Consider the following 9,846-nt stretch of genomic DNA (forward strand, 5'->3'; position numbering starts at 1 on the left):
AAAATAAGTATGTTTGACTTTTGTAATGAAAATGATTTTTGAGCCCACAGAAAAAGAGTAAAAGGCCGAAATACACTGATTTAACACACTACATTCACAAGAACAAGTTGTCTCTAAAGCAATTCCTAAAGGATCTCCATGTGTGTCACTTCTTATAAAGCAAGCACAGGACAAAGGTTTAATTTACCCAGGAAGATACATACACATTAAGAACCCACAGTGAACAGAAGCGCAGTTAAAATAAAGGACAAGGGGCTGGCCCCGTGGCGCAGTGGTTAAGTTCACACGTTCGGCTTCGGTGGCCCGGGGTCCACCAGTTTGGATCCTGGGTGCGGACATGGTACCACTTGGCATGCCATGCTGTGGCAGGCGTCCCACATATAAAAAAAGTAGAGGAAGATGGGCACGGATGTTAGCTCAGGGCCACTCTTCCTCAGCAAAAAGACGAGGATTGGCAGCGGATGTTAGCTCAGGGCTGGCTAATCTTCCTCAAAAAAAAACCATAAATAAAATAAAATAAAGGACAAGAATTTCTGGGTATTGCTCTGGAGCCATCCCAAAGAGGGACATTATTTCCACAATAATTTGTCCTAAGACTTCCAATTACACTGTTTGTACATCACATATTTTAATGTCCCCAGTAAAAATGGGGTACCTATCTGTCTCCACTGGCCCCAAACAAGAAAAGAGCAAGTGCTCCGTTCCCAAAGCCGAAACCCAGCCACGGCGGCTGTACATCGGTTCTGTGCCCACAAAGCCCGGGTGAGGAGGCAGAGACTGGAGGCGGACAAGAATCTCAACCCTTGGCTCAGACAGGACAGGGCGCTCAGCACCTCCTGCAACGCCACGCTGCCCCTTCAACGAAAGCCACAACTCTGCAGTTCAGCCTTCTAAAAAAGGCACTTTGGGATCAATTGGCCCTGGAGCCCCATCTCCACTCAACATTATCCTTCTGTTGTGTTGTTTAAGAAAAAGTTTGTTGAATAAGCAGTACCCTCAGCTGGAGACACGTCCAAGGGGACTGGTGACAAATGGATGGAATAGGGGTGGGGGAAGGGGGCACAGAGGGAGGCCACGGGAGAGCAGCAGACCCACACTCACCTCGTTCAGCTCCGTTCCCCCTCAGTGCGTCCGACTGACCCCAGAACAGTAAAACCATTGTTTTGACCCAAGATGGGGAAAGAATGAAATTCAGGATGTGGAACAAGGTGACCTATTTATAAAGCCTCCTTTCACCTGAAGATCAAATGAGCTTCCTCCCTCCGCCTCCCTCCCGCCTCACACATCGCTGGGTACAGCCCAGGATTTTGCAAGAGAAGCACGCCCCAAGCGATCTGTTATTATATCAGAGGCAGCCTCTGCAGCCATGGAACGGCTGCCTGGCTCTGCCTGCTAATTAGGGTTTCATGCTCCCGTGAGCCCGGGAACATGCTTCGGTGGCAGGAGCGCTCAGGTTGTGTGCCACACAAGCCTGGCCAGGCATCCCTGGCCAGGGTGCCACCAACGGCAGGACAGGTGTCACATGGTTTCAATAACCAAGCCCATCCCACCTGCCCACTTGAGGAGAGACGCCTGGGAGAAGCCAGGGAGCTGTGTTCTTGCTCAAGCAGAGATACAAAAGCAAGTCTCTGCCCCTAGAATCAACAAAAAGTATTGGACCCTTCTGGAAAGTTCTGACGAGTGATTTTGGAGAGAAAATCCCACACGGTCCAGAGCTCTAGCCTCTGACCTCAAAAGACCAAAAATGCACCTGCCGTAAACACCTACGGAAGGACCCAGATTACTCATGGCACTTTCAGAAAGGGCTCGAATCAGTTAAGCCCCGGCCCTGGGAAATCAGCATTACATTCAAACAGAGACTAAAAATTAAAATAAAGAGTCACGACTGCAGCCCCATCAAGGTTGTGACGGAAGGGCCGTGTGTCGTTCAGAGAAGCCCTGATCTGGGAGGGACCTCAGGGACACACAACGACACACAGCGACTTTCCTGAAAGTTTACTGAGGCGCAGCAGACGCGCTTCAAGTGGCAGTGGGAATGAAGTCTAGGTGGCGAACCCGACATCACCCAGCCTGGAGGTTGGGTGTTGGTCAAACCGGGCCTGCCTGGTCCACGTAGGAGCTGGGGCAGGGGCCCCATAGAAGGGGGGCAGGAAGACAGGGAGCAGAGCAGCGCCATGGCCACCTCCATGGGGAGAGCCCACGGGAACCCAAGGGAAAGGCTCAGGGACGCTGGTCCCTCTTCACCCACCTGGCTGGCGGCAGAAGTCCCCAGGGGGACTGGGTGGCCCCAGCGAGCCCGTTCCAGCCCTGAGAAGGCGAGGCTCACTTTCCCTGAGGCAGGCGCCCAGAGGAGCCTCCACAGGGACACGCGGCCCAGCCTCCCGCAGGATGCTCCCTCCAGAGCTGACTGGCCCGAGAAGAGGCCTGGAGCAACTCCGCCGGCCACTGGCCTCCATCATAGTGGCCCAGGAACGGAAGTCTGACCAGGCCCAGGCTTTAGGGTCAGGAGGCCTGCCTGGGAGTAGTGGTACACTGGCCTCCTCCGGTGGGATGTGCCGAGTGGGAAAGGTTACCTCTGAGAGGGGTCCCATGGGTCACCCCATGTCCCTCCAGGGAGAATGAGCAGAAGGGAGACCAGGCAGAGATCTAAGGCCTTGGGAGGAATCAACTCACAGAGATGCGAGGGGCTGGTCCACTCCTCTCCCCCTGCACGCCCAGGTGAGGCGCTCAAACCCCTGGGGGTGCAGGGGGAAGAGGGAGGCGGCATCCCCGATTGCAATGTGCAATGGTGTAGCTAAAGTGCTCAGCACAGCAGCGGGTGCACAGTAGGTGCTTAGTACATGCTGCTCCCTGCCCACGCCACCTCCCTTTAACACCAGGGGACACCTAGAAGGATGGACTCTTGAATGGCAAGTGCAGGAGAGCACTTAGCCAGGGAATGCCAAGGCGGGCACAGGTTAAGACCTCACAGGGCGGCCCGAGGAGCCCAGCCCTGTCAAGAGGGTGTCTTGGAGCAGGGAGACCCGCGGGCATCCCTCCACGGGGCAGGAAGCCCCGTGGGAGGCCACAGCTCCAGCCAAGCGGCCTGTGGGTGCTCAACCTCAAAAACTCCAAATTCGATAACGTAAACCCTTTAGGCCAAGCGCAGGGACAAAAGTCTCATAAAATTTCTACAGGCGGAAGAGGCTGTAGGGACGTTCTCCTATAATGAGGTTCACAGGAGAGGTTCTCAAAGTTGGGGTCCCCAGACCAGCAGATCAGCACCACCAGTTACAGATGCAAATGCCTGGGCCCCACTTGTGATCCACTGGATCCCAAACTCTGGGGGCGGGCCCAGCAGTCTGCATTCCGATAGGTCCTCCAGGTCACTAGGATGCTACCAGTTTAAAGGAATTTGAGCTCAACATTTTGGAATCTCAAATCCATAATAAACGAGAACTGCCAGGCTTGGATTTATAACCACAATGCTTTTAAACTTCTTGTTCTATCTGGATTTGGAATATTTCAAATGTTATACACGCTCCTAAGAAATCTTAATCCAGAAATGTAGAAAGCATAAAGTGCCCCCGAGGCATATACACAAGTGCAGATACGGGAACAGTCCTCTTGTAGCCAAGAATCTCACTACCCACGCTCTCCCAGGTTTGCTTTAGCTCCCACGTCCATTTATGTGTTCGTAGCTGCATAATATTCCATTATCAGAGTTTCTGGAACTCCCCTTTGTAGATGGACAGCTAGGTTGTTCGGCTGTAATGACGGTCATGTGTGAGGAGTTAAGAATTTCTCTGTAACAGGATGGCCTCAGAGCAGTCTCTTTTCATGCAGTTCACGGCCACCTCTCCTCACCCTCAAAATCTTGGACCTCATTTGCCCCTTGCCCAATTTTGGTAGAAGAAAATCAAATGTCCATGTAACCTGCCCCCAGGCTTCCTGATCTTTGAACTGAGCGTGGTGGCTGAAGGCGCCCGGGAGCTTCTGCACAGCTAGTTGGACTGAAGTTTGTCAACCGGACCTCAAACGGACCGCAGCCAACAAACTTGGAAAGGATTCTAAAAGGAACTGGGCAGTGCGTCTCTGAGTGCAACCTAATCGCCATTCCCCGTGTGGGATTTCACGGAACTCAACAGGAAGCCAAAGGAGAGGTAAATCCCCGGGCCCCACGGGCCAGTCGGGCAAAAGAGACTTAAACATACTTTGAAAGCCATGACAGCCTGCCGGAACTTCCTCATCCACGGTGATGGCCGTCCTCCTCCAATCCCGTCAACATGGAAAGTCTTGAACCCCTGGGCCAACAACTCCACAAGACAGAGCCTCAGCACATCTAAGGCAGGGAATAAATGAATCCTGAACTTCCAGGCAAGTGGAAGGTCTGGGTGCCAGAGTCCCAGGGTGCCGGCTCATCCGGTGGGAGACAAGGTAAGGGGGCATCGATGGAGTCTGACACGGCCATCAAAGATGCTAGCTGTAAGGGTCCCTGAACAAGAGGCCAGGAAAGAGGTTTGTATGTCAACTGAAATGAAGGACGCAACTGGACCTGCCCTAAGAGTAAAATTCAGAAAAAATTACACAGGCAGATGCAGGACAAGAGATGAAAAGGAACCTAGAAAAATGAAAATGTCTGTGTTCAGAGTGACAAGCTTAGGATTGTCCCTTTCTTTCCAATTTCCTCATTATAGTTTTGTTACTTTTGCAAAAACATAAACAGGTGAACCCACATGTCCATCAATGGATGAATAGACAAACAGATCGTGGAATACACACACAGTGGAATACTATTCAGCCATAAAAAGGAATAAAGGACTGATACATACTACAATGTGGATACTGTACATACTCAAATATTTTATGCTGAGTGAAAGAAGCCAGATATAAAAGGGCACATATTACACAATCCCATTCGTATGAAATGGCTGGAACAGGTAATCCATAGAGACAGAAAGTAGACGAGGGGCTGCCAGGGGCCGGGGGAGGCGGAATGCGGAGTGACTGCTCTGGGTCAGGGCCTCTTTTGGGGGAATGAAAATGTTTTGGAACTAGACAGAGGGGGCGGCTGCACAGCACCAAGGATGTTCTAGACACCGCTGAACTGTACTTTTTAAAAAGGTTAATGTTATGTTCTGTGCATTTCACCTCAACAAATGAAAAAACACAAACGGATGAAAAATAGCCACCTTTCCAAAATCCCCATGGCAGGAGGTGGGTGAGGAAGGGGGGTGTGGGGCAGAGAGAAGCACAGAGCAGGCAGAGGCCTGGCGGGGGGACCGGGCCTTTCAGCCAGGGTCACACATGGGGACAGGGCTGACGACATTCACATGTGGGGAGCTGGGAGCCTTCTAGAGCCGAGCTGCTGCAATCGAGTTCTCTGCTCCCCGCCTGCCCTCCTTTTCCTTCCTCCAAAAGAAGGAGTGCAGAGCTGCGGTTTGGCAACCCCGCTGCCTCGAGCCAGCACCTGTAGATCGAGTTTCTCTGGAGGAATCTGGAATGTGTGCCTGCGTCTCAGTGCCTGCACCCAAAGTGCGGTGTGGGGAGGAGATGACCAACACACGCACAAGCACCCCCGGTCTGAGGACGAGGACACGGAAGAACCAACGTCACGGCGCATCTCTGGCCCGCACGCTCCCCACTCTGCAAACGAGGCGGGAGGGCAGAGAGACGCTAGAACTCGCAGGCCCCTGCCTTTTCACAGGGCAGGTCCGCACCCCGAGGCCACTCCAAATTGGCAAAGGCCCTGCTTTGTGATATCAGGAAACCATCCCAGCCACTCAGATCCTGCTTGCTCCCTCTGCTGATGACGTCGCTGCCTGCCTGCCAGCTATGATGCCACACCACCGGGCTTCCGCCCAGGCCAGGAGGGCCCCAGGCTAACGCAGTTTGACTAGACCTGTTGCCACATGAAAGCCTGCTCTAACGGGTCGAGTTTCTGCGTTCTCAGGAGGATTGTCACTCACGGACCTGGACAGACCCAAGCTTCTCACGCAGGTGCCACTGTCTCCCACAGACCCTTTCTGGCCAGACTCACTCGGGTAAAACATGGAAACTTGGCTGAAAAGCACCGTGCTGAGGCTTTGTGTGTATATAGCAGGAGTCCAATAAACATCTGGGTTGCTTACTCACCTATCCCACAAGCATCTGCCAAGCCCCCGTGGGGCAGCACGGCTTCCTGAGACCCTTCCTCTGTTCCTTAATCCCTGAGAACCGCAACAAAGTGGATGATTCAAAACTGTGCCACCCATGGTTGGTGTTTAGGAAAGTAGGATGGCATTCTGTCTACACTGCCAGGCGGCATCCTCCCCAGGCAGAAACTGGTAGGAACCAACACAATGGACGAGATAGGCACCTGCAGAAGGGACCCAACCCGAGAGATGGTCTGCAAACGTTCAGCTGATGAGAACACCCAAGTCCAAATAAGATGCCTTGGGATTGGAATTCATTCCAACAATATTTATTAGGCACCTACTGTATACAACAGGTAGAAACTGTCGTCCCCATGGAGCTCACAGTCTAGCAGGGGAGACAGACAACCATCATTTGAACAATTAATGCAGACACTTTCATCTGTGTGTTCACTACTGTATACAACAGGTAGAAACTGTCGTCCCCATGGAGCTCACAGTCTAGCAGGGGAGACAGACAACCATCATTTGAACAATTAATGCAGACACTTTCATCTGTGTGTTCATGTGGCAGCCCCAACGCCCAGAGCAGTGCTGGAAACACAGTAGGTGCTCAATAAACAAGTGTTGAATGAATATCTAATATAGGGTCAGCTAACAAGTGTCAAAGGAAAATGAAGCAGAGTAGTGCAGACAGAGCAAGCAATGGGAGGAGGTAAGGGACGGCTTCTCTGATACAGTAATATATGGACAGAGTCCTGGATGAAAGGAGGGAGAAAAGCATGTGAAGATTTAAAGGGAAGAACATTCCAGGCAGAGGGAACAGGACGTGCAAAGGCCCTGGGGTGGGAGCACACTTGGCATGTTGGAAGAACCGGAGAGAGGCCATGTGGCTGAAACAGAGGGAGGGAGAGGCTGTGGAAGGAGACAGGGTGAGAGTTCGTGCAGGCCCAGAGCTGGGTCGCCTGGGCTGAAACTTCAGCTCCACAAGCTGGGAGATCTTGCTCAAGCTCTCTCACCTCTCTGAGCCTCAGGTTCCTCATCCATTGAAATAAGGGTGATGACTATTCGACCTCACTGGTGTGCTTTAAGGGCTAAATGAGGAGGCCATGGAAAGCTTAGCACTTAATAAAGAGCCAACACTGGGGGTGAATTTGTAACTGATGTCTGAGAAGGCAGGCAGGAAGGGAGAGGGTTTCCTGAGAAGGGGGTCCCTGGCGGCTCCCCAGTGGTGGAATGCAGCTGTGCAAACCCTGAAGCCCATTCCCCAGCCCAAACTCAGCAATCTGCCCAAAGAACAACCGCCTCCGGGTGTCCGTGACTCAGCTCTGTGGCTGCCTCTCGCCATTTCCAGCTCACTGATGGCGACAGCGGCCTCCACGGGAAGCCATCAGGTGCACCGAAGGCCGGCAGTGGTTTTGCCTCCCTCTGGCAAACTCTCCTTGATGCCCCCCACGTTCCCACGCTGTGCCTGCTCCGGGAAGGGGCGGCAGCCGTGCGTCCTGTGGGGGAGGGATGGTCCGCCATGCCTCTGTGCTCTCCGAGGCCAGGCAGCGGGATACACACATCCGGAGAAGCTTCTCGGGAAAGCAGCTTGGATCTGGGGTGAGTCTGTTCCATTTATCACGTTTTGAGACACAAAAGGGAGAAAGGGGAAGTGGAAAAAAGGGAAATTGGCCCAATATCCATTGAATGGGCTAGTCCAGGATGGCAATCAGAGCAGAGGGAGAAGGAAGCAAGCATGAAGGCACGTGCTTGTTCAGCAAACTTGTCAGCCCGACTTTGGAAACGTAAGCAAACCCAGGATCGGCCACCCGCGCTAGACCAGGCAGGTCCCCTAGTCCTGGCTACATGTGAGGGTGACAAATGCACAGTTCACGTGCTCGCCTCGCAGGGCTGCTCTGCGACATCAGACAGACTGCGTTTAGAAAGGACTCTTTGAATTCTGACTCCTCTGCAGGCTGGACTTTCCGTAAAATAAAAAACAGCAGCATGCTACCTTCACAGGTGGAACGGGGAGCCGAGGACGGGTCCCACACTCCTCAGTGTCAAGGACGGCCTGCCTCGTCACAGCCGCGGGCGGCTCAGACCACAGACCCAGGTGTGGGGACCCCCGCCTAGCCCCGATGTGCTGCAGCCAGGCCTGGGGCTGCCCTCACGGTCGGCAGCGCGTCCCCACGGCTGGAGGACGACTACAGGTCCTCTCCCGCGGAACGCACTGAGCATTTCTAACGCTGTCCCAAGTTTCCGTTCCCATATCAAAAGCGCCTCTTTTCTGCTGAGGCAGCAAGACCTGCCAACAAAACAAGCCTCTGGGACCCACGTTTTTGTAACACAACGCCTTCCCTTGAAACGCGCTACAATGAATCACTGAGGTCTAATAGTATCGGCAGCTGGGCCGGTGGAAGGAATCCGTGTGAAAGTCGGACAGCGGAGCTCAGCTGGTCCCCGCACGCCATGCCCCAGCCGCCCCCCCCCGCCCCACCAGCTATCCCACCTCTCTTGATTGACAGCACCGCCTCCCCTGGTCCCCAAACAGAAAACCAGACACGACTGACATCCTGCCTGCGAGCAGCCCATCTCCACCCTGGAGAAACAGCCCCTTCAGGGACGAGGGGGCCAGTCACCCTGCGAGCCCTGCAGCTGGTCATGCCCAGGGCAGCCCACGGGCTCCTGCATGGGCCTCGCCTGGGAGCTTGTAGGAAATGCAGAGTCCCAGGTCCCTCCCCAGCTGACTGCCTCCAAACTGCCCTATAACCGGGTCTCAGGTGATCCGCGTGCCCATGTGTGGGGGCTGTGCTGTGGGTCCTCCCCAAGGCAGAGGCCTGGAGGGAACACACCAGAAAGAAAGAAAACAGAGGAGGGTCCATCCCTCTCCAGGAAGCCAGTCCTGAAACACACCTGACTCCTAACAAACCGAACCTCAAAGCCACGTTTCACAGAAGTGCTGGGCAGAGGGACCCGTCCTTCTGCCAGACCCACAAGAGTAGGGGCACATGAAAACGGGCTGTGGATTCCCTGGCCCAGTCCTTCTAGAGGCCCCTGGTCACTAGGGGTCTGGGAAGACCAAGGTTACGGCAGCACCACTTCCAGGCCCCTCCTCTGCTCACAGTTCGTCAGGTCCCCCCCGCCCACCCTCCGAGCTCCTCACAAGCCTGCTCAGCTCTCTGCTGCTCCAAACACCCTGGGTCCCCAACTAGCCAAGCCAGCCTTGCCACCGTCCAGGAGCCTCGTGCTTTCTCCCGGCCACACCTGTTATAACACATTTCCCTTCACTTCAAACCAGCCCCCCTGACTGGAATCCTGTCCATCCAAGACCTGACCAGCCCTCTCAGCCATGGAGCCTCCTAGTCGGCCTCCACGCCTGAAGCTGCTCACAGCACATCTCCCAGCAGAAGCTCCCCCAGAATTACCTCAGGACCCTGAGTCCTGCCAGAACCTAGAGTGACGGTCACTCAGACCCAAGCAGCATCCTGGCTGAGGTCCAGAACCCTGCCAGAGACCCACCCCCCAGGGCCGGCAGCGAGTGGCCTCTCGGTCTCCCAGACACCTACCGGAGGCTCCGGAGTTCTGGAATGTTTCCCTCCAGCGCCTGGGGAAAGCGCCAGGAGAGAGCCCCGGGGGCCTCAGCCCGAGGGGAGGGCTGAGGAGGAGTGAAGGCAGCACCCTGCGCCCCGGGAGCAGGGCGCCCTGCCTGCCGGTGGCCGGGCCCTGCCGGGTCCCCCAGGCCTCC

General features: G+C 54.6%; 1 protein-coding gene across 2 annotated transcripts in view; it reads right to left on the minus strand.

The window, feature by feature from the left end:
- The window catches only part of SPSB1 (splA/ryanodine receptor domain and SOCS box containing 1), a 68,671-nt gene that overhangs the window by 18,736 nt on the left and 40,089 nt on the right, over positions 1-9,846 (minus strand). The window contains exon 1 of one of the 2 annotated variants that reach the window (XM_001494636.6): positions 9,668-9,802. The exons of the other annotated variant lie outside the window; for it this stretch is intronic. The gene's annotated coding sequence lies outside the window, so the exon portion shown is untranslated. Of the gene's footprint in view, positions 1-9,667; positions 9,803-9,846 lie in introns of those variants that run through there. 2 annotated transcript variants of the gene reach the window in all.

The sequence above is a fragment of the Equus caballus genome, chromosome 2, assembly GCF_041296265.1.
Source record: "Equus caballus isolate H_3958 breed thoroughbred chromosome 2, TB-T2T, whole genome shotgun sequence".
In the NCBI taxonomy this organism is placed as follows: domain Eukaryota; kingdom Metazoa; phylum Chordata; class Mammalia; order Perissodactyla; family Equidae; genus Equus; species Equus caballus.